This window comes from Muscardinus avellanarius (assembly GCF_963383645.1).
Source record: "Muscardinus avellanarius genome assembly, chromosome: 5".
Classification (NCBI taxonomy): Eukaryota; Metazoa; Chordata; class Mammalia; order Rodentia; family Gliridae; genus Muscardinus; species Muscardinus avellanarius.
The window spans coordinates 100,943,904-100,971,167 of NC_137790.1; positions in this window are offsets into that span (position 1 = coordinate 100,943,904).

Here is a 27,264-nt window from a genome sequence, read left to right on the forward strand (position 1 = left end):
AACCCTAATTCCACCCCTCACTTTAAATTTTAACCCTACATCAACCCTAATTACAAACCTAATTTTAACCCTAAATCTAATTGGAAAGCTAACAGTAACCCTAAATGTAATTTTCACCCTAACCCTAACCCTAAATGTAATTTTCACCCTAACCCTAACCCTAACCCTAATTCTAAATGAAACCTAACCGTAAACCTAACCCTAATTTCAAGCTAACCCTAACACTAACCCCAATTACAACCCTAACCTTAATTCAAACCCTAACCCTAAATGTAACCCTATTTCCATCCCTAACCCTAACTCTAACCCTAACCATATTTTCATCCATAAATGTAACCCTGAAGCTAACCCTAATTCCAACCCTAAAACTAACCCTAACCCTAATTCCAAACCTAACATTAACAATAACCCTAAACCTAATACAAACCCTAACCATAACCATAACCATAACCCTACCCTAATACAACCTTATTCCAACCCTTTACCATAACACAAACACTAAACTTAATTCCAACCTTAACCCTAACACTAACCCTAATTCAAACCCTAACCCTAACACTAATCCTTATTCCAACCCTAACATCAACCCTAACCCTAAACCTAATTGCAACCCTAACCCTAACCCTAACCCTAATTCAAATGCTAGCCATAACCCTAACCATAATTACAACCCTAAAACTAACCCTAACCCTAATTCTAAAGCCAACCCAAACCCTAACCCTAAACCTCACCTTAATTCCAACCTAACCCTAACCAAATTAAAAACTAACCTTAATTTAAACCCTAACCCTAACCCTATTTTCAACCCTAACTGTAACACTTAACTTAAACATAATTCCAACCCTAAACCTAACCCTAATCCCAATTCTAACCCTAACCCTAAAACTAACTGTATTTCTAATCTGAACCCTAACCCTAAGCCTAAGCCTAATACCAACCCTAACCTTAACCCTTACCCCAACACTAACCCTAATTCCCACCCTAACTCTAATTACAACCCAAACCCTAACACTAACCCTAAACCTAATACAAACCCTAACCATTACCCTAACCATAACCCTAACCTTAATACAACAGTAACCCTAACTCCAACCCTAATTTTAACCCTAACCCTAACCCTAATTCTAACCCTAACTCTAACCATTACTTTAATTCCAAACCTAACCCTAATCCCATACAAATTCCTACCCTTACCCTAAACCTTACCCTAACCCTAATTCTAACTCTTACCCTAAACTCAACCCTAATTCCAATTCTAACTTTAACCCTAATTCCAACCTAACCCTAACCCTAATTACAACCCTAAACCTAAACCTAACCTTAACCCTTATTCTAATCCTAACTCTAAACCTTACTGCAATTCAATCCTAACATTAACCCTAAACCTAACCCTAATTCCGAACCTAACCCTAACCCTAACCTTAATTCCAACCCTAAACCTGACCCTATTCCTATTCCAACCCTAACCTAACACTAATCTTAAACCTAATACATACCCTAATCGTAACCCTAACCGTAACCCTAAACCTAACCCTAATACAACCCTAACCCTAACCATAACCCTAATTCTAACCCTAATTCTAAACCTTACTGTAATTCCAAAACTAACCCTAACCCTAACACCAAGCCTAATTCCTACCCTGAACTGAACCCTATCCCTAACCCTAATTCCAAACCTGACCCTATCCCTCACCCTAATTCTAACTTTAAGCCTAATTCCAATCCTAACTCTAATCCTAAATTAATTCCAAACCTAACCCTAACCTAACCCTAATTGCAACCCTAACCCTAACTCTAATTCTAATTACAATCCTAACCCTAACCCTAAACCTAACACTAATTCCAAATCTAACTCTAAACCTAAACAAATTAGAACGCTAGCCATAACCCTAACCCTAATTGGAATCCTAAGCCTAACCCTTAATCTAACCCTAATTCCAACCTTAACCTTAACACTAACCCTAGTTCCAAACCTACCCTAACTCTAACCCTAACCCTAACCTTTATTTCACCCCTAAACCTGGCCCTAAATCTAATTACAAACCTAAACCTAAACCTAACACTAATTCCAACCCTATCCCTAACCTAACCCTAATTCTAACCCTAACTCTAAGCATTACTTTAATTCAAACCTAACCCTAACCTTCACCCCATACCAAATTCCTACCCTAACCCTAACCCTAACCCTAATCAAACTCTAACTCTAACCCTAATTTCAGTTCTAAGTTTAACCCTCATTCCAACCTAACCCTAACCCTAACCCTAATTACAATCCTAAACCTAACCTAACCCTAACTATATTTTCAACACTAAACCTAACCCTACCCTAACCCTAATTCCAACCCTAAACCTAAAACAACTCTAAACCTTACTGTAATTCAGTACTAACATTAACACTAAACCTAACCCTAATTCAAACTTAACCCTAACCCTAAATTTAATTCCAACACTAACCCTAACCTTATCCCAATTCCAACCCTAACACTAACACTAACCCTAAATCTAATACACACCCTAACCCTAACCGTAACCATAACACTAAACCTAACCCTAATACAACTCTAAAACTAAACCTAACCATAACCCTAACTCTAACCCTAACTGTAATTCCAAACCTAAACCTAACTCTAACACCAACACTAATTCCTAACCTGACCTTAACCCTATCCCTAACCCTAATTCCAACCCTGACCCTATCCCTCACTCTAATTCCAATTCTAACTTTAACCCTAATTCCAACCTTAATCATAATCCTAAATTAATTCCAAACCTAACCCTAACCCTAACCCTAAACCTAACCTACCCTAACCCTAACTCTAATCCTAATTCCAAACCTAACACAAATTCCAAACCTAACTTTAAACCTAAACAAAATTTGAATGCTAACCATAACCCTAACCCTAATTGGAACCCTAACCCTAACCCTAAACTAATCCTAATTCCAACCCTAACCCTAACAGCAACATTAAGCCTAACTGTAATTCCACACTAACCCTAAAACTAATCCTAACTCTAATTCCAAATTTAACCCTAACCCTAACCATAATGCTCATTCTAAACCTAATTGTAACCCTAACCATAACCCTAATTCCAACACTAACTGTAATCCTAATTCCAACACTAATCCTAACTGTAACCCTAACCCTATTCCAAACCTAACTGTAACCCATACCCTAACCCTAATTCCAACCATAAACCTAACCCCCACACTAATTCAACCATAAAAATAAGTGTAACCCTGATTCCAACCCTAAACCTAATCCTAATATTAACCCTAATTCCAACTCTAACCCTAATCCTAAACCCAACCGTAATTCAAAACCTAACCCTAATACTAACCCTAATCAAAAGCTCACCCTACCCAAGACCCTAATTAATACCCTAACCCTAATGCTAACCCTAATTCGTACCCTAACCCTAACCATAAGCCTAACCCTAACCCTAATTCTAAACTTAACTCTAACCCTAACCCTAATTTGAATGTTAACCCTAACACTAATCCTAATTTCAACCCTAAACCTAACTCTTAACCCTGATTCCAAGCCTAACCCTAATTTTAACCCTGAACTTAACCCAAATTCCAACACTTACCCTGAATCTAATGCTAACCCTATTCCAATCTCAACCCTAAATCTAACCCTAATTCTAACCCTAACCCTAATCCTAACCCTAATTCCAAACCTGACCCTAGCCCTAACATTAATTTCAACTCTCATCCTAAATCTAATTAAAATTCTAAGCCTAACTCTAACCATAAACATAATTCCAACCTTAAACCTTACCCTAAACCTAATTCTTACCCTAACTCTAAACCTAAAGCTAATTCCAACCCTGAACCTAACCCTAACCCTAACCATAATTCCAATGTATCCCTAATACTAACCCTAACCCTATCCCTAATTCCAACCCTAAATTGAACCCTAATTCCATCCCTAACTCTAAACCTAACTGTAACTCTAATTCCAAACTTTACCTTAACCCTAACCACAATCCAAACCTAACCCTAAACCTAACTGTTACCCTAACACTAAACCTAATTCCACCCCTAACCCTAACCATAATTCCAAACATAACCCTAAACCTAATTCCAACCCTAACCTTAAAGCTAAGCCTAACCCTAACCCTAACCATAATTCCAAACCTTACCCTATCCTTAATTCCAACCCTAACCCTCACCCTAACCCAAATTCCACCCCTAACCATAATCTAACCCTATTCCAACTGTAACCCTAACCCTAATTGGAAACCTCAACCTAACCCTAACACAATTCAAACCTAACCATAATCCTAAACCTAATCCTAATTACAACTCTTACTCTAACTCTAACCCTAATTTCAACCCTAACCCTAAACCTAATTGAAACCTTAAAAGTAATCCTAATTCCAAACCTAAATCTATCCCTGAACCTAATTCAAATTCCAACCCTAACACTAACCCTAAGCCTAATTCTAACCCTAAGCCTAATTGCAATCCTAATACTAACCCTACACCTAATTCTAACCATGAATTTAATCTTAACCCTAACCCAAATTCCAACATAACCCTAAAACTACCCACCCTAACCCTCATTCTAATCCTAATTTGAACCTTAACGACTATTGTAAACCTAAACCAAACCCTAATCCTTATTCCAACCCTGACACTTACACTATTCTTAATTCCAACCCTAACCCTAACCCTAACCCTACTTCCAACTCTAACACTAAACCTAACCCTATCCCTAATTCCAACCTTAATGGTAACCATGATTCCAACCCTACCCCTATCCCTAACCCTATCCTAAATTCCAACCCTAACCCTAGTCTAACCCTAACCTTAATTCCAAACCTAACCCTAACCCTAAGCCTCATTCGAAGCCTAACCCTCACCCTAAACCTAATTCCAACCCTGAACCTAACACTAACTCTAACACCAATGTAACACTAACATTAGCCCTAACCCTAACCCTAATTTCAAACCTAACCCTAACCATAATCATAATTTAAACCCTAACAATAACCCTAATTCCAAATCTGACCTTAACACTAACCCTATTTCCAACACTAACTGTAACCCTAATTGCAACCTTAACTATAACTCGAATTCCAAACATAAACCTATCCCTGAACCTAACTCAAATTCCAACCCTAAACCTAACCCTAAGCCTAATTCCAACCCTAACCCTAACCCTGAACCTATTCCAACCATGAATTTGATGTTAACCCTAACCCAAATTCCAATGTAACCCTAAAACTAACCCAACCCTAACCCTATTTCCAGACCTATCTTGAACCCTAATGATTATTCTAAACCAAACCCTAAACCTAACACTTATTCCAACCCTGACCAAAAAACTAATCCTAATTCCAAATCTAACACTAACCCTAACCCTAACACTAATTCTAACCTTAACCCTAACCATAATTCCAACCCTATCCCTTTCCCTAACCTCATCCTAAATTCTAATCCTAACCCTAATCTTAACAGTGATGCTAATCTCAAGCCTAACCCTAACCCTAAAGCTAATTCGAACCCTAACCCTAATCTTAAACCTAATTCCAACCCTGAACCTAACCCTAACCCTAACCATAATTCCAATGTTACCCTAACACTAACCATAACCATAACCATAATATCAACCCTAACAATAACCCTAATTCCAACCCTAAATTTAACACTTACCCTAATTCCAACCCTAACCCTAAATCTAACCCTAATTCCAAACCTAACCCAACACAATTTCTAATTCTAAACACAACTGTAAACCTAAACCTAATTCCAAATCCAAACCTAACCCTAACCCTAACCCTAATTTCAACCACATCCCTAACCCCAACCCTAATTCCATTCTTAATCCTAATCCCAACCCTTATTTTAAACCCTAACACTATCCGTAACATTAAGGCAAATTCCAACCCTAACCATAACCATAATTCCAAACCTAACCCTAATCCTAACCCTAAACCTAATTCCAACCCTAACCCTAACTCAAACCCTACCCCTCATTCCAACCCTCACCCTAACTCTAATTCCAACCCTAACCCTAACTCTAACCCTAATTCAAACTTTAACCCTAAACCTAATTCCAACCTTAACCCTAACCCTAATTACAACTCTAACCTTAACTCTAATTACAACCTGAACCCTAACCCTTTACATTAACCCTAACTCTATTACCAAACCTATACCTAACTCTGACCCTAACCCTAATTCCAACACTAATCCTAACCCTCAATCTAATTGCAACCCTAACCCTAAACCTAACCCTAATCCAATTACAACACTAACTCAAACACTAACCCTAATTTCAATGCTAACCCTAACACTGACCTAATTCCAAACCTAAACCTAACCCTACACTAACCCTAATTTTAACCCTAACCCTAATCTTAAACATCATTCCAACCATAACCCTAATCCTAACCCTAATTACACTTTCAACATTAACCCTAACCCTAATTCCAACACTAACTTAAACCCTGACCCTAATTCCAATCTTAAAATTATCCCTAAACCTAATGCTAATTCCAACCTTAACCCTAACCCTAGCCTTAATCCTTATTCCAACCCTAACTCTAACCTTAACCCTAATTCTAATTTCAAACCTAACACTAACCCTAACCCTAAATACAACCCTACCTTAATCCTAACCCTAATTCAACACTAACCCTAACCCTAATATCTATTCTAACCTTAACCATAACCTTAATTTCAAACCTAACTGTAACTCTAACCCTAATTTCAAACCTAACCCTGCCCTAATCCTAATTTCAACACTAACCCTACTCTAACCCTAATTACAACTCTAAGACCAACCATAACCTAAACCTAATTCCAACCCTAACTATAACCCTAACTCAGACCTAACCCTAATTCTAATTCCTACCCTAACCCTAAGGCCAATCCTAACTCAAATTCCAACCCTAACCATAACCCTAATATGATTCCTATCCCTAACTCCAACCCTAACCCTAACCATCACTCTAATTCCAACCCTAATCATAAAACTAACCCTAACCAAATTCCTACCCTAACCCTAACCATAACCCTATTTTTAAACCTAACACTAGCACTAACCCTAATTCCAAACCTAAACCTAACCTAACATTAACACTAATTTCAACCCTAAACCTCACCATAAACCTAACCTTAACCATAATTCCAACCACAACCCTAACCTTAATTCTAATTCTACTTCCAACCTTAACCCTAATCATAACCCTAACCCTAATTCCAACCCTAAATTTAACCCTAACGCTAATTCCAACCCTAAACTTAAAGCTTAACCCTAACCCTAATTCCAACCTTAATCCTAATGCTAAACTTAATCCTTATTCCAAACCGAACTTTAACTCTAATCCTAAATTTAATTCTAACACTAACCCTAATCGTAATTCCAAACCTAACCTTAATCCTAACCCTAATTCCAACTCTAGAAATAACCATAACCCTAATTTCAAATTAACTGTAATCCTAACCCTAATTCCAAACCTAACCCTACCCTAACCTTAATTTTAACATTAACTCTAACCCTAATTCCAACCCTAACCCTAAACATAACCTAAACCTAATTTAAACACCAACCCTAACCTTAACCCTAATTCCAAACCTAACACTAACACTAACTCTAAATCCTACCCTAACCCTAACCCTAATCCTAACTCAAATTCCAAGGCTAACACTAAACCTATCCTTAATCCTAAATCCAACCTTAACCCTAATTCTAACTAAACGTGATACAAAACCTAATTCTGACCCTGACCCTATACATAATTCCACTGACACTAATACCAAACCTATACCTAATCCAAAACTTAACCCTAATTCCAACCCTAACCTTAACCCTCACTCTAATTTCAACCCTTACTCTAAACCTAACACTAACCAAATTCCAATACTAACCCTAATCATAACCTTATTACAACACTAACCCTAACATTAACTCTAATTCCCAACCTAAACCTAACTCTTGCCCTAACCCTAATTTCAATGTTAACCCTAACACTAACCCTTATTCCAACCCTATCTCTAATACTTAACCTGATTCCAACCCTAACCCTAACATTAATTCCAACCCTAAACCTAACCCTAACTCTAATTCCAATCCTAAACCTAACTCTAACTCTAATTCCAACCCTAACTGTAACCCTAACCCTAACCCTAATTGCAAACCTAACGCTAACCCTACCCTATCCCTAATTCTAGCCATAAGCCTAAACCTAACCACAATTCTGAACCTAACTCTAAACCTAACCTTAACCCTAATTTCAACCTGAACCCTAAACCTAATCTTAATTCCAACCCTCATCCTAACTCTAAGCCTAATCCTCTTTCCAATACTAACCCTAACCCTAATTCTAACCTTAGCCATAACCATAACCCTAATTCCAACCCTAATCTAACCCTAACCAAACCATAATTCTAACTCTAACCCTAATTCTAACCCAAATTCTTAACCAAATGCTAACCCTAACCCTAATTCCAAACCTAACCATAATTCCAAACCTAACCCTAAACCTAACCCTAACTCTAAACCTAATTCTATTCCTAACCCTATACCTAACACTTATTCTAGTTCCTACCCTAAAGTTAACCCTAATTCTAACCCTAATTCCAACCCTCAAACCAAAATCTATCCCTAACACTAATTCCAGCCGTAACCCTAAACCTAACCCTAACCCTAATTTCAACCCTAACCGTAACCCATTTTCCCTTCTAACCTTAACACTTACCCTAAATTTAACCCTATTTCTAACACTAATCTTAATTCCGAACCTAAACCTAACATTTACCCTAACCATAATTCCAACACTAACCCTAACCTTAACACTAACCCTAATTCCAGACTTAACCCTAAATCTAACTCTAACCCAGATTCCAATCCTCACGATTACTCTTACACTAATTGCTACCCTAAATCTAACCCTCACCGTAATTCCAAACCTAACCCTAAACTAACCCTAATCCTACATCTAATTCCACCACTAACCGTAACCCTTACCCTAATGCAAACTCTAATCCTAACCATAACACTAACCCCAAATCTAGCCCTAACAAAAACCATAACCTTAACCCTAATTTCCACCCTAACTCTAAACAACAATCTAATTCTAAGCCTAATTGAGCCCTAAACCTAATATTATTCTAACCCTAATTCCAACCCTAACCCTAACCCTAAACTAAATTCCAAGCCTGACCCTAACCTTAACCCTAATTGCAACCCTAACCCTAACCCCTACCCTAATTCCACAACTCAATCTAATACTTACCATAACCCAAACCATATTTCCAACCCTAATCCTAACCCTAACCCTAATTCCAACCTCAACCCAAAAACATATAGCAAACCAAACACTAAATATAAGCTAATTTCAATGTGGAGTCTAACCCTAACCCTAATGCTAATTCCAAAGTAACCCTAACCCTAACACTAACATTAACCCTATCTCTAACTCTAATGCCAACCTTAACCCTAACCCTAATTTCAACCCTGACCCTAACCCTAACCCTAATTTCAACCCTAATTCTAACTCTTACCCTACACCTATACCTAACCCTAACCCTATATCCAACACTAACCCTAACCCTAAGCCTAATTCCAAACCTAACCCTAAACCTAATTCCACCCTGAACTTAACCCTAACCCTCACCCTAATTCCAAACCTAACACTAACTCTAACCCTAATTCCAGCCCTAAACCTAACCCTAAATCCAACCCTAAACCTAAACCTAATTCCAACATTAACCCTAATCCTAATTCCAACCCTTACCCTATCCCTAACCCAAACCCGAATTCAAACCCTAATCCTAACCTTAACCCTAATTTAAACCCTAAACATAACCCTAAGCCTTATTCCAACACTAACCCAAACCCTAAACCTAAATCCAACCCTGAACCTAACCCAAACCCTAAACCTAATTCCAATTTAACCCTAACCCTAACCCTAACTCTAACCCTAAACTTAACCCTTATCCCAAATTGACTCTAAACCTAACACAGACTCCAACCATAACCCTAATCCTAAATCTAATTCCAAGCCCTAACCCTAAACATAATGCTAATTCCAACTCTAACCCTAATTACAATTCTAACCCTAACCCTATTCCTAACCCTAATAAAAATTCCAACACTAACCCTAACTCTAACCCTAATTCCAATACACACCTAAAACTGACCATAACCCTAAACCTAATTCCAGCCTAACCCTGACCCTAACTCTAATTACAACCCTTCCATTAACCCTAACCCTAATTCCAACATTGACCCTAACACTAACCCTAACCCTATACCTAACCCCAATTCCAATCATAACCTGAACCCTAACCCTCGCTCCATCTTTAATTCCAACCCTAATCCTAACCCTAATCCTAATCCCAAACCTAACCCTATCCCTAACCCTTACACTAATTTAAACTCTAACTCTAATTCTAACCATAATTCCAAACCTAATTTTAATTCCAACTCTAACCATATTTCCAAACCTAACCCTCTCCCTAACCATAACCATAACCATATACCTAATTTCACTCCTAACCCTAACCCTAACATAATTCCAACCCTAAACCTAAACCTAATTCTAACCCTAACCCTAACCCTAATTGCAATACTAACCCTAACACTAATCCTAATTCTATTTCCACCATAACCTTAATCCTAATTCCAAACCTAACCCTAACCCTAATTGTAATACTAACCCTAACTCTAAACAAATCCTAATCCTAAACCTAATTCCAAATTTTAAATTAAACCTAAATCTAACTCTAAACACAAACTTAACCCTAACCTTAACCCTAATCATAATTCCAAACATAACCCAATCCCTACACTTACCTTTATTCCAACCCTAACCTTAACCCTAATCCAACCCTAATTCTAACTATAACCCTCATTCCAACCTAACCCTAACCAAACCCTAACCCTAACTGTAATTCCAACCCTAACCCTAACCTCAAACCTTATTACAACCCTAACAGTATCCCTAACTGTAATCCTATATTAAATGTAATCCTAACACTAACCCTAAATCTAATCCCAATTCTACAGATAAACCTAACCCTAACCAAATTCTAATCCTAACCTAACCCTAACCCTAATTCAAATCCTAATTTAACCCAAACCCTATTCCTAACACTAATTAAAAATTTAACCCTTAATCTAACCATAACCTAATCCTAACCCAATCCTAACTCTATTTCTAACCCTAACCCTAACCTAACCCTATTTCCTATCTTAACCCTAACCCTAATCCTAACCCAAAATATAACTGAAACTCGAACAAAACACTGAAACTAAACATTTTGCCAATAGATATAAAAAGTACATTATTCCAAGCTTTAACACTTAGCAGTAACTCTAGCGCACATAAAGACATTGAGCAAAATGTTATGCAAATCCTAAACCTAACCCTAAACATAACCCTAAGCAATAACCCTAACCCTAATGCTAACCCTAACTCTAACCTTAAATACAACTGAAACTCGAACAAAATACTGAAATTTAAAACTGTTAGTAGTTATGACAAGTTGAGCACTATTTCATGCTATTACACTTAGCAGTAAACTGATGCATATAGGAGCTTGAAACTAAATGTTAGGCAATACCTTTATTCCAACCCTAACCTTAACCTTAACCCTAACCTAAATATAACTAAAACTCTAACAAAAAACTGAAAGTGAACATCTTTGCAAATAAATTGAAGAAATAAAACACTATTTCAAGCTTTTATACTTAGCAATAACTCTAATGCACATAAAAGCATTGAGCTAAATGTTATACAAAGCATAACCCTAGCCCTAACCCTAACTAACCTTAAATATAACTGAAACTCAAACCAAACACTGAAACTTAAAATCATTGCTAATAGATATGACAAGTATAAAACTATCCCAAGCTTTTATATTTAGCAATAACTCTAATGCACATAAAAGCTTGAAACAATGTTAGGAAAAGCTTAACCCAAACCCTAGCCCTAAATATAACTGCAACTCTAACTAAACATTGAAACTGAACATATTTTCAAATAGATATCTGTACAACAATATTCCAAGCTTTTATACTTAGCAATAACTCTAATGCACATAGAAGCATTGAGATAAATGTTATGCAAAGCATAAACCTAACCTTAATCTAACCCTAACATAACTGTAAGCAATAACCCTAACCCTAACTCTAACCTTAAATATAACTGAAACTCGAACCAAACACTGAAACTGAAAATCATTGCTTATAATATAATATATGACAAGAATAACACTATTCCAATCTTTTACACTTAGTAGTAACTCTAATGAACATAAAAGCTGAGAAGTAAATGATAGGCAAAGCCTATCATTTACTTCTAACCTAATCACTTACTTCTAAAGGCTAACTCTAACCCTAACTGAAAGTCTAACAAAACACTGAAACTGAACATATTTGCAAAGAGATATGAGAAGTACAGCACTATTCCAATATTTCCAATTATTGTTAACTCTATCTCAAATAAGACTTTTAAGATAAACCTTATGCAAAGCCTATCCCTAAAGGTAACCCTAAACCTAAATATAACTGAAATTTGAAAAAATCACCGAAACAGAACATCTTTGCAAATAGATACAAGTACATTTTCCAAGCTTTTACACTTAGTGGTAACTCTACCACACATAAATGGATGAGCTAAATGTTATATAAAGCCTATCCCTAAACCTAACCTTAAATATAACTGAAATTGTAAAAAAAAAAAAAAAAAGAAAAAAGAAAAACATTGAATTGAACATCTCTGCGAATAGATGTGAGAAATATAACACTATTCCAAGCTATTACAGTAAGAGGTAAATTTTATGGATATAAAAACTTTAAGCTAAATATTGTGTAAGCCCTAACAATAACCATAAATATAACTGAAACTCAAAAAACTCCACTGAAACTGAACATCTTTGCAAATTAAAATGACAAGAAAAACCTTATTCCAAACTTTTACACTTAACTGTAACTCTAATGAACCTAAAACTTTAAGCTAAAACTTATGTAAGTCTAACCCTAAACCTCACCTTATCCTAACTGTAACCCTAAACCTAACCCTATCCTAACCCTCAATTTAATCCTAACCCTAATCCTAATCCCTAACCCTAACCTTAACCCTAACCCTAACCCTAAATATAACTGAAACTTGAACAAAACACTGAAACTGAACATCATTGAAAATACATATAACAAGAATAAAACTACTCCAAGCTTTTACACTTGGCATTAACTCTAAAGCACATAGTGTACCTCCTGATATGACATTTCTCATCAAAGCTACCAAATCAACTGTACTTTAGACTCTCTCACATTTTCCACTGGATTGCCTATGTAAGTGAACAAGTTTCTCCACATCTATGTTTTCACAATAATCCAGTGGTAAATTTAGACTTCATTAGATTAAGTTTTACTTCCCCCATCTCAGCCAACTGTAGAGAAGTGATATGACCTATGCTTCCTATCATATCTCATCAGTAAGAAAATCACCTTGTATTCTTAAGCTAAGATGGTTCAAGTATTGTCATCCATCATTAATTTTTTTCCAATCATTCATTCATCTAATAGTTTTAGCATTCACTATTTCATTATGAGTGTAAAGTATTGATGTTCCAATTTAATATTCCTCCTGAATTTTACCACGTATTACTTGTCTATACAGAAGAAATTTATTATTTCTTTCTGTATTATAAAATGCAGTTTGAATAAAAAAAGTAGAACAGATATTTTTCTTTTTTGTCATTATAGTAATGTGTTCTTGTCTTAGTAATCATTAAAGTGGATCCATAATTTTTTTTTCTATTTTTTAAATTTTTTTTGGTGGTACTGGGGCTCCTGGAAGCCCTTCTACTTCCGGGCTACACTCACAGACCTATTTTATATTTTTATTTGGAAACAGGGTCTCTTAAGCCAGCGAGGCTGGCTTCGAATCTGAGCAATCCTCCTGTCTCTGCCTCCCAAGCGCAGGGATTACAAGCATGTGCCACCACGCCCGGCGAGTTTTCTTTAATATCATTATGAACTATATATACATTATACATATGTAAATGCACAGCAAAATGCATATTTTGATCTATGGTAGTTCTTTCTCTCTTCATTGCTGTGTTTATTTCATGTTTGAAAAACAGTACTAGGACATATTTTTGTATAAATAAATAAAAACAACACATTCATATTTCATTTTGCTAATTTATTTGATTTTGTATTTGTTGCATTGAAAAACTTTGTTCTTTGATGATATAAATACAATTACTCATGTAAAAGTTAAAGATTAATAATACCAATCCACCAATATTAATCTACCTACATTAGGCTGATTAGAGTGAATCGGGAAGGGGAAGGAAGGATATTAAAGACATGGGCTCCCCTTAAGGAGTAAAGATACAGAGATGTCTTCCCAGCTACTATTGCCACCTTAGATATTATAGTCCACTGATCACATCCTCCAGGGTTTCACTTGGGTGTCTGAGGGAAAGTGAACCTTTGAGTTTATTTTTAATATTAGTATAAAATTTATATAATTATATAATATTACATATAATTAAATTATTTGCTTTGTTCTACTATGTGCATCACTAAAGTAGCTAAGGCTGGCCAGGATCCTATGATACTCCTATCTCAGCCCCCCAAGTACAACATTAATGTGATTCTAAATTTAAAAGTTACATTCACCCCTAGGCTATCTCACTTATTCTCTATTTATATATATTTTTTTTAATTTGGGACCATCCATTATGTTAGATTTTTATCCCAGATACTCTATGGTCTTAAGAAAAATATTAAACTGAAACTGCTCCATTAGAAGTTACCAAACCTTTTCTACTGGGAAATGATGCAGTTGAAATTTTTATATATGTATGACTAGTTCTCTTGAAGACATGAACCTAAGTTCACACCTATTCACATATTCCAGAACTCTCCATAAGTCACACCCCCTTCTACCCTCCTAAATTCAAATTCAGCAGCTAAAAGCCTCTTTTATGGCTTTTTGTGTTCCAAAAGCTTATAGCCTTAAGCCAGATACCTACTTTATAGATCATAGCATTCAAGATTTGCAAATATTCTTTTGAAGTTTGCATTTATAAGCCTTTGTGTGCTAGCCTCTGTAAATTTTCATGTGACCTGTCTGAACTTCTTCAAGACAGTCTGAAAAAAAAATTACAAGCTTTTTGTGAAAAAGAATGTAGGCTCCATATAAAATATTTCTCCTATATCCCATTGTATCCCCTTTAACCATTCCTGTTCATTGTCACAAAGTTTCACCATCCTTGGTTCTCTCCTATCATTCCCTTTTTCTATTATTGTTCTTAACTCATTTCATAGTCTCTAATTATAGGCTTCTCTAAAAGTCCCTTTAGTAGGAAAGGCCCACACAATATAATAAAATCTTGAGAACTGGTTGTATAGCTTCAGATAATAAAAGTGCCAAAGACAAGGCGTCTATTGTTCTAACACCTATTCTAACCACCTGCTGCTCTTTATGAGTGCTAGTGGTGGGTCCTCAGGTTATCTAGTTACACTTTAAGTTTTTCTTGACCTTTGACCTAAAAATCTTCTTTCCTGGGTAATTATCTCAATGGAGTATTTAAAACCAATAGGGTGAATTGTACTAAAAAAAATTCTTATTGAAGCTGGGCATGGTGGTACACGCTTGTAATCCCTGTGCTAGGAAGGCGGATCTAAAGGACATATCTAACTGAGAAGAAAAAAAAATCAGGCTTTGTTTCAGTCAACAATGTAGCTATAATCCAAAGAGTGACCACAGAACTTAGTGAAAAGAGAATTTATTTTCTTAAGGTTTTAGATTTAGTCCACATGAGGCCAGGGAACTCAGATCTCAGGACATCACAACAGAAAGCAGAGAAATGGAGAGCACATGGACTTTTCTCACATCATGCCCAGTACACAAAGGCTTAAAAATGCAAATTTTAAAAGAATATCTGCAAAGCTTCATCACATCCTGGAGGCCATAATAAGAGTAGGGGGAGTAGAAACCATTTATATAATACTTAAGGCTACATCCTCAGGGACCACCTCCTCCAGCCACATCCTAAGGGGCTTACTAGGTAGCAGCCTGGTAAATTAGTGGATTTATCCACTTCTGGGATTACAACCCTCATGACTCAATTATACCAACACTGAATATTAATAAATTAGCTCTTTAGGGAACTTTTATGTCTTACTATAACAAACTTAGAGAAGTTATGGTTTGAAGATGTGAACTTCAAGACAGTATCCACAATGAAGCAAAGTCAAGCTCTGGAAAGAACAATGAAAGAATGCACTTATAACTAGACAACTGGCCTTAAAAAAAAAAAAAAAGCACAGCACAACTGGAGACAGTGAGATTGAAGTTTTCAATGAAAAGTCAAGTTAATGTTAAAATAGCACTTAAATTTTAGTCATTCAGAAATTTTGCCATTTCTACTTTCCACATATACCATTGTCTTCTCAATGCATTATTAAAATAAACTCATCACCATTCATTTTTTTCTGCATTGAAAATGCTTTTAAATTTAATCTATATGACAAAGTATGTAGAATTGTAATTCTGATAAATATGTGTTTCTAATATGCATTAAAATATCACTGCTAAAATATAGTAATCAATAAATTTAGTAGTCCATGGAAGATTTAATTACATATGTCAGATATTCACCAATGATATTAAAGAGTTCCAATTTTCTATATCCCAAAGTATTTATTGTACATATACAAAAAATAAAAAATGAAGGAAGAAAACCAAAAAAACTTCCCACTTTAGGTAAAGCTTATCTTTAAAATAATTAATTAGATCTGAATCCATGTCTTAGATCCTTTTTAATCAGCCAAGTGACTTAACAGGAATATCCATCAGCCTGATAGAATAAAAAAGAAAAAATGAATAGTGATAGCTCACTGAAAAGACAACCAATAATAATGCACAAAATTTTTTCTTTGTTCAAAGCCCTCAATAAATAATTCCAGAAATACTAATATTGGCCCACTTACATATTTGATAGGGGCCATTTTGGTCCTTCCTATGACTTTCATATAAAGTCCTCTATGTGTCTCTATGCGAATGACTCATATTATCACATCTCTAGTCAATATCAATTGGCTCATTCTAATGTAGATTTTTCTCTTTTAAAGAGAATGAGCTTATCAATGAGTGTTGTACCGAGCATCTGTGTATTTAAGGCTTAGGACATTCTTCCCTCTGCCTGATAAGTCAGCCCAAGCTCCCATACCATGACTGGGACATGTAATGATTTTTCTCAATGCTGAGGGACTGCTATCACCCATCTTCATCTCAATATGATGGCAAGGGTGAGGCTGCCTTCCCTTCCATTTGTAAGCATTGGAGTATTACTACCTTTTTTTCTTTTTTTTTTTTCTTTTTTTTTTTTTTTGGTGGTACTGGTATTCCTGGAAACCCTTCTACCTCTGGGCTACACTCCCAGACCTATTTTATATTTTTATTTGGAAACAGGGTCTCTTGAGCCAGTGCAGCTGGCTTTGAACCTGCACGATCCTTCTGTCTCCACCTCCGAAGAGCAGGGATTACAAGCATACACTACCATGCCCGGCTACCTTTCATTCATTTTAAACTCCCTCTGCTTTAACCTTTCTCCTGAAAGGCTCTGTTCAAATTCCTGGAATACTTGCCAATTGCTCATTCAGTCATTCTTTCAGACATTTAACAGAGCTTTACTCTTCTCCCAGTTAATTTCCATTTTAGACACTGTGAATACACAACAGTCAACAAAACATACAAGTTCCCTGATTTTATGAAAATTATATTTCTATAAGGAAACAAAATAAAATTTTAATATATTTTATTGATGCATTGTAGTCAAACATCTTAATGGAATACAAGATTGGTGAGGATATATAAGCACACATCATCCAATTAGCCCTTACTCAATCTCCATCCCAATCCCTCCCCCCCTTGATCCCATGTTTGATTTAATGATTGACTTTGATATATTTATTTAAGTATATCATGTGCTTTAAAGAGATTCCATCTTCCCCCCTCCCATCCCCTCTGATAGGTCACCTTAATTGCTCCTCCATAGGGCTCTTTCTTCAACTAGATTTCCTCCTATTACCCATTTCTTCCTAGTTTTGCATACTGGGGAAATCATCTGATTTTTTTTTTCTGTGATATTTCACTGTGGATGCCACATTGCAGGCTCAGATCCTACTCTTAAAGGACCCATCACTGGCCTTGTCTCACAGCATGCTCTGATCCTGGCCTCGCTGGTCCCAGCACCAGCCTCACCATCTGGCAGTCTCTGATCTCAGCCTTCTAGGCCCAGCACCAGCCTTGCCCTAAGGCAGTCTCCTATGCCAGCCTTGCAGGACCCGTTACCAGCCTCACCACATGGCAGGCTCCACTCCCGTTCCTCAGAGGCCCCAACACCAACTTTGCCTCATGGCAGGCTCTGATCCCAGCGTCGGAGGCCCCAGCACTGGCCTTGCCTCACAACAGGCTCCTATCCCAGCCTCACTCACCCCAGCACGGGCCTCAATTCATGGCAGGCTCTGACCCCAGCCTCGCTGGCTCCAGCACCTGTCTCACCGCATGGCAGGCTCCTCTCCTGGCCTCGGATGCCTCAGCATGGCCTTGCCTTATGGCAGGCTCCTATCCTGGCCTCGCTGGCCCTGACACTAGCCTCACACATGGTAGGCTCCAATCCTGGCCTCAGAGGCCTCAGCACCAGCCTTGCCTTATGGCAGGCCCTTATCCTGGCCTTTCTGGCCCTGGCGCTGGCCTTACCACATGGCAGGCTCCAATCCATGCCTTGGAGGCCACAACACCAGCCTTGCCTCACAGCAGGCTCTGATCCTGGCCTCGCTGGCTCTGGCACCCACCTCACCAAACAACAGGTTCTGGTACCAGCCTCGCAGGCCTTGCTGAATCAAGCTCTGATCCTGGCCTCCGAGGCCCCAACACTGGCCTTGCCTCATAGCAGGCTCTGATCCCCGCCTCACTGGCCCCAGCACCAGCCTCACCACATGGCAGGTTCTGCATCTGGCCCAGCACTGGCCTCACTGCACGGCAGGCTCCGATTCCAGCTTTGCAGGCCCCAACACCTACCTTGCTGCCCAGAAAGCTCCAATCCTGGCCTCCTTGGCCCTGGAACTGGTTTCACCGCACAGCAGTCTCCTATCCTGGCCTTGCTGGTCCTAGAACTGGCCTTGCCTCCCAGCAGGCTCCTATCCTGGCCTCAGAGGCCCCAGCACTGGTCTTGCTGTATTGTGGGCTCTGGTCTCTGTCACTGTGAGCAGGTCATCTACAGATCTTCCCTTGTTTCTTTCATTTTTTTTTTTTAATATAAGAAAGCAGTACATGTCTTTTGCAAAAATTGCAAATACCTGTTGGCAATGAATTTTGTCTCTCCTCCAAAGGCAAAGGTCAGAGCCTCATAACAGAGAACAGACTCTGCTGCTCCTCATTCACCCTGCCCTCCTGCACTGCACAGAGGAGCGCAGTGACCATGAGGGCTGATGTGTCTCAGAACACACAGCATGGTGGCCCAACCCAGCTATGTGAAGCTCCCTCTGGTATGCCTCAAACACTTTTAACACTTAGAATGTTGTTCAGAATTCCTGAGCATGTGGGCAGGAGCAGTTTAATTTTGCGGAGATTTCCTCAAAAGTTCAAGGTGGATTGGACTGGATCTGTCTGTCCCTCCAAACACTGATCACTGCTACCACCACCATCACTGCCACCACCATCTCGGTTCTCTCCTGAGCACCTTACACATACAGCATGTTTTCTAGAATTTCTGAGCATGTGCAGGAGTAGCAGTCTACCTTTGGGGCAATTTCTTAATAAGTTTAAGGTGTATTGGATTGGATCTCTGCCTCTCCCAAATACTGGCCACCCCTGCTGCTGCCACTGCCATCTCATTTCTCTTCTGAGCACCTTTTTCACACAGCATTTTGTCCCAAATTCCCAAGCATGTGTGGTGGTAGCATTCTACCTTTGGGGAGATTTCTTCAAAAGATACAGGTGGATTGGATCAGATCTCTGCCTCTCCCAAATACTGCCTGCCACCACCACCACTGCCAGTACCAGCTCTGTTCTCTTCCAAACACTTTTCCCTCACAGCATGTTGTCCAGAATTCCTGAGCATGTGCAGCTGTAGCAGCATAACTTTGGGGAGATTTCCTCCAAATGTCAAGGTGGAGAGGATCAGATCTCTGCCTCTCTCACTTACTGGTAGCCTCCGCCACCACTATCACCATATCAGTTCTCTCCCACACACTTTTCTTACACAGCATGTTGTCCAGAAGTTCTGAGCATTTGCGGTGGTAGCAGCCTACCTTTGGAGAGATTTCTTCCAAAGTTCAAGGAGGATTGGATTGGATATCTGCCTCTCACAACTACTGGCCACTGCCACCATCACGGTTCTCTCCCAAACAACTTTGCCACACAGCATATTGTCCAGAATTTCTGAGGATGCACAGCAATTGCAGTCTACTTTTGGGGTGATTTCTTCAAAAGATCAAGGTGGATTGAATCAGATCTCTGTCTCTCCCAATTACTGGCCACCACCACCGCTGCTGCCACCACTGTCACCACTGCTACCCGCATCTCAGTTCTCTTCTACACACTTTACTCACACAGCATGTTGTCTTAAATTCCTGAGCATGCACAGCAGTAACAGCCTACCTTTGTGGAGATTTCTTCCAAAGTTCAAGGTGGATTCAATCAGATCTCTGCTTCTCCCAACTACTAGCTGCTGCAGTCATCTCAGTTCTTACCCCCAAACAACTTTCCCACACAGCATATTGTCCAGAATTCCCAAGCATGTGCAGTGGTAGCAGTCTACCTTTGGAGATATTTCTTCAAAAGATCAAGGTGGATTGGATTGGATCTCTCCTCTCCCAAATACTGGCCACTGCGGCCACCCCTGTTGCCATCGCTGTCCTCCTGGTTTTCCCCTGAGCACGTTCCTTACATGATATGATGCCCAGAATTCCTAAGCGTGTGCGGCAGGAGCAGGCCCCCTTCACAGAGATTTTTTTTCAGACGTTCAAGGTGGATTGGATAGGATTTGTTTGCATTTTCTGAATACTGTCTGCCACCACCGCCATGTTGGCCCCTCTCCAATATTTTAAATAAAAGAATACAGTATGCCTGTTTTGAAGAGGTTGTAAGATAAATCACTGAGCAGCAATAAATTTTATCTCTCCTTCATGAGCATTGGTGCCCATCCTCACCACTTAGAGCAGAATCTGCTGTTCTGAGCAGATCATGGCCCCCAGGGCAGCATAAAGGAGTGTAGTGGCCAGGCACACTGAGTTCCCCAGGAAGCATGTCTGGGCTTCCCACCTGGCATTGCTGGGCTCCCTCCAACATTCCCAGATCATTTTTCTTACAAGATATATTATTAAGAGTTCCCCTGCATGCATATCTAAACCGGTCTTTTCTCTATTCTCTTCTCGAATGTTCTTCCCAAAATCACTTTTCTTGCATGGCAGGTTCCTCAATGTCATCTTGCTTCTAATTCTGCCATTATCCACTCTCTCCCTCCTATATTCTAGATAGGAAGTCACATCTGGAAATGTGTCCTTATGTTGTCCCAATCAGATATTAAACCAAAATCTGGTGTACAGGACTTCTTCGAGGAATGCATGTTCTATTCGGTGACCATGGCTGCCACCATCTTCCAGTTCTCCTTCAGACCTTATTCTCAAACAACATAATATTTGATGATATAAACAAAATAAAAGAATAGTGCACACCTCACAGGCACAGGTACCACAATGACACCATCTTGCCTCACTGTTCCCTACTCCAGAAATGAACAGGATATCAACCAAGGACTGGAAGTAAGTAGCTGCAGATTATCAGAATTGTAAGCCATTAATTTATCCTGTGAAAACATCAGTGACAACTTACAGTAGTGGTGGCTGAGCTCACCACACCCTCCAGAGATGCAGAGCATTGCTCAACAACGTAGTAAGTGAAGCTGATGTTCCCATGAAAGAACACACAGCATGGTATTCCCAGGGTCTCACATAGCCATGATAAACTCCCTGGGTCTGAGACTTTGTGTTTCAACCTGGCAAAGGCAGGGCTGGAGTCTGTTGTTGGACATAGCAGTGGCTATGACAGACTCAGGCTCTGCATCAGAGGAAAGCATGGAGGGATACCTATGCTTAACACTAGATCCAGCTAGTAGGATCTCGTAGATCACACAGACCACCCAATTGTGGTGAATGGGGAGAAGTCAGACCAACACAACCCTAACTGTGGAGAACAGAGATGTGGTGAATGGGGAGAAGTCAGATCAACACAACCCTAACTGTGGAGAACAGAGACTCTTACATTGAGTTTAGTCCCAGAGGAATCTGCCACCAACCCAGGCAGGAAGCGACCCAGGCTCCACAAATATGGAAGTGGAGGGGGTAACCTTTGCTTAACACCAGATCCAGCCCCATTTGGTACTGGCAATCTGCATAGACTGAGAGAAACTCAGAGAATCAGACTTGCAGCAGGAATGGTACCAGTTAGCTCCACAGAGAAAGACTGCAGAGGCTTTTGTATTTTGTTGTTGTTGTTCTGGTTTTGTTTCTTGTTTGTTTGTGTGTGTGAGTATGTATGCATGCTTATTTCTTTGCTCTCTTCCCAAATCCTCCCCCAAGCTTCTTCCTTTATACATGCCTATTCTCTTCTCCCCATCCCCTTCCCCCTCTCTTTTCTCTTCTTTGTATTGTATCAAATACACTTCATATCACTATACTAAATATTCTACATTGTTTACTAGAATACTGCTGCGTTGTCATCATCTCTAATCTCTGCTACATTAGCAAACTCATACTCTCATTCTATTTAATCCTATCCATGGCTTTACCCTATTTTTGCATTTATAACTTTATTTCCATCCTCACTCAACCTTCACAGTTTAATATAACACAACTCACTCTTGGATATACCAGCTGACACCTATAGACTGAGAGAAATCTATCAAAAGCAAAAGATAAAAACTTCTAAAATTATGAGGAGGAATAACAAGAACAAAACAGAATTGCAAAGATCACCAGAAGTTCAAATCAGGAATATAACTAGAAATAACATAGGACTTCTGAAAAAATTTTTAAAAGTCTGAAAAAAATAAAGGATATAATCATTGAAGTGAAGGCATAAATTCAAACTATCAACAATCTATTATTCTACATGGATAATAGAATCGGACTCCTAAAAGATGATCACTGAAAAAATGAACACATAGTATAAAAATTTTTTAAAAATGTAACAACATGAATTGAACATTGAATAAATATTGGCCCATTTTATAAAAGGTAATTTAAGAATAATTAGAATAGAAGAGGGACTACAAGGTGAAAAGGGGGACCAATAATCTTTTCAAAGAAGTAATAGCAGAAAATTTTTCAAACATAGAACAAGTGGTTGATACATAGGTACAGGAAAATTATAGAACTCTCTTTAGACAAGATCAGAGAACAGGTTCACCATGACACGTAATAGTCAAACTGATCGATGTAGAAGCCAAGGAGAGAATCTTAAAGGCAACATAAACAAAAGACCAAGTGACATTCAGAGGCAAACCAATTAGAATCACTCCAGACTTATCAAACCAAGTCATAAAAGACAGAAGGGTCTAGAGTAACACATTCTGAAGTATGAAAGAAAACAACATGCTGCCCCCAATTTTCTATGCCACAAAATTATCTCTAAATTTAGACAAGGAAATAAAAATTTTCCATGACAAACAGAAACTGAAGGAATTCATGTCTTCAAAAGCAACACTAAAGAAAATACTCAGAGATTAAATGCAAAGAACAAATAAGTAATACTTGCAAGAACCAGAGAAACAAAATTTTTCATCTAGTAAATAACTAAGAAAAGAAGAACTAACATTACCTCAAACAGAAATTATAACTCAATATGTTAGGAATTTAAAACAATCTCTTGATAATTACACTGAACATAAATGGTCTCAATTCCTCAATAAAAAGACATAAGGTGGAAAAATGAATTAGAAATCAAAATACATATATCTGCTGCCTACAAGAAACATGCCTCATAAGTAATGATAGTAAAAAAATAAAGGTCAAGGGCTGGAGCAAGGTAATCCATGCCAACGGAACTCGAAGACAAGGAGGAATAGCAATTATAATATCAGACATGTTAGACTTCAAGCCCAAGCTTATTAAAAGAAGCAAAGCAGGTCATTTTTCTTCTTGTAAAAGAAACAATGCAGCAAGTGGAAATAATGATAGCATTTGTTCCCCAAACATAGGTTCAGCTGTTTGCATAAATTCTTTGCAACATTAACTCATACATAAGTCCCAATAGAATAATACAGAGAAACTTCAACACTTCTCTCACACTATTAGACTGATATTCTAGACAGTGAGTAAAGATGCCTCAGACCAAAAGAACACCATCAACCAAATGGACCTATTAGAAAAATACAGAATGTTCAACTGAACTATAGCAGAGTTCACATTTTTCTCAGCAGCTCATAAAACCTCCAAAATATATCAAAGACTAGGCCAAAAAGTGAGCACTAGAAAATTCAAAAAATGTGACATAGTTCCCTGTGTCTTTTCAGATCATAATGGAATAAAACTAGAAATCAACTATATGAAGATTCAGAGAAACCACATAAACATGTGGAGACTGAACACCACACTACTAAATAAAAAATGAGTCATAGAAATAAGGAGTAAAATTAAGAAATTTCTAGAAACAAACAAAAATAGAAATACAACATATCAAAAACTCTGGGGCATTTTGAAGACAGTATTAAGAGGAAAATTCATAGCACATAGTGCTCACATAAGAACACACCTCAACATCATAAAGTCCAACAACTAGCATCATATTAAATGGGCAATCCTAAAACCAGGAACAAGACAAGGGTGTCCATTATCACCAGTTCTTTTCAATATAGTACTTGAGACTCTAGCCACAGCAATAATGCAAGGCAAAAAAATCAAAGAAGTACTAATAGTAAAAAAAGTAAACTATCCCTGTTTGCAAATGATATGATACTATTCTTGGAAGACCCCAAAAAAACTCAACCAAAAAGCTTATAGAACTGGTTAAGAAATTTAGCATGCTGTCTGGACACAAATTCAATCTTAAAAAAATTGGAAGCTTTTCTGCATACCAACCATAAATCCACTGAAATACAAATCCAGAAAACACTTCCCCTCAGGATTTCCCACAAAAAAATAGAATACTTAGAAATGAACTTAACTATGCAGTTAAAAGACCTCTACAAAAAAATCATCAAACATTGAAAAAAAATTCAAGAAGACCTTAGATGATGAAAAGGTCTTCCAAATTCCTGGGTAGGCAGAATAAATGTCATCAAAATGGTCATACTTCCAACAGGCATGGTGGTGCACGCTTGTAATCTCCGTGCTTGGGAGGTGAAAACAGGAGGATTGTGCAGGTTTGAAGCCAGCTGCGCTGTCTGAAGCGACCCTGTTTCCAAATAAAAAGTATAAAAATAGGTCTGGGAGTGTATCCTGGAGGCAGAAGGGTTTCCAGGAACCCAAGTACCACCAAAAAAAAAAAAAAAAAATTGGCCATACTTCCAAAAGTTATCTACAGATTCAATGCAATTCCCATTAAATTACCAAGATCATTACTTACAGACATAAAAAAAGAAGAATCAGTCCTTAAATTTATTTGAAACAAAAAAAAGTAGCCAAAGTAGTTCTCAGCAACAAAATCTATGCAGGAGGAATCACAATATTTTACTTCAAACTATATTACAAAGTTACTGTAATAAAAGCATCATGGTACTGCCACAGAAACAAATACATAGACCAATGGAGCAAAATAAAAGTCTCAGGAACAAATCTGCAAACTTACAGCCAATTGATTTTTGACAAAGGGGCAGAAAATATATACTGGGGAAAAAATATAGCCTCTTCAATAAATTGTATTTGAAAAAAGTGTTTAACCATATACGGAAAGATGGAAATAAACCCCACTTTCTCACCTTGCAAAGAGTCAATTCAAGATGGATCCAAGACTTAGAAATTAAACCAGAGACCTTGCAGCTCCTTGAAGAGGGTATAGGTACAACATTGCAACACATAGGCACAGGTAAAAACTTTCTTAACAAGACCCCAAAGGCAAAAGAAACTAAAAGGTGAATCAATACATGAGACTGAATTAAACTAAAGAGCTTTTGTACAGCAAAAAAAAGCTATCAAGAACCTCAAACGAGAGACAACAGAAGATTTTTGCCACTTATTCCTCTGATAGAGCACTAATAACTATAATATACTGAGAAATCAAGAAACTTAGCACTAAGAAAACAAATAATTCAATATAAAAGGGCAAATAAACTAAATAGACAAAAGACAAATTCAAATGACCAATAAATCCTTTAAAATGCTCAAAATTATAAGCAATTAGAGAGATGCAAATCAAAACTACCCTGAGATTTTATCTAACTCCAACTAGAATGGCAAATACCAAAACATGTTGTCAAGGACATGGAGAAGTGGAAACTCTAAACATTTTTTGGTGAGATTGCAATAGTGCAACCACTTTGGAAAACAGTAATGGAAAATCCTCAGAAGAATGAACTTACTATATGACTCAGCAATACCACTTTTTGGTATCTACTCAAAAAAATGGAAACCAGAGTATCAAACACAATTCACAGTTGCCTAAATATGAAACAAGCCAAAATGTCCACCAACAGAAAAATGGATTACAAAACTATGAGATATGTACATAATGAAATTTTACTCAGCTATAAAGAAAAACACAATTATGTCATTTACAGCAAAATATATGGAACTGGAGAACATTTTGATAAGTAAGATTAGTCAGTCACAAAAAATAAGAAATCAAATGCTCCATAATATGCCGAAGCTGGAGAGAAAATGTGTCATTGGAGGAACTCTAAATGAAGAAGGAGATACTATAAATAAGCAAATAAGGCACATGTTTCTAATCTCAGTACTTAGAAGGCTAAGACAGGAGTTTCACATGGGTACAAAGGGCAACCTCAGCTACTTAGGGAGGCTCTCATCAACTTAGTGAGACCAGAAGTAGAATGCCCCTTTGTTCAAGGGACATACCTCAACATCATAAAGGCAATATACAATAAGTCCATGGCCAACATCATATTAAATGTGGAAAAACTTCAAGAATTCCCCCTAAAAATAGAAACAAGTCAAGGATGTCCATTATCACCACTTCTTTTCAATATATTACTTGAGATCCTAGCCAGAGCAATAAGGCAAGAAAAATAAATCAAAGGATAGAGAGAGAGAGAGAGAGAGAGAG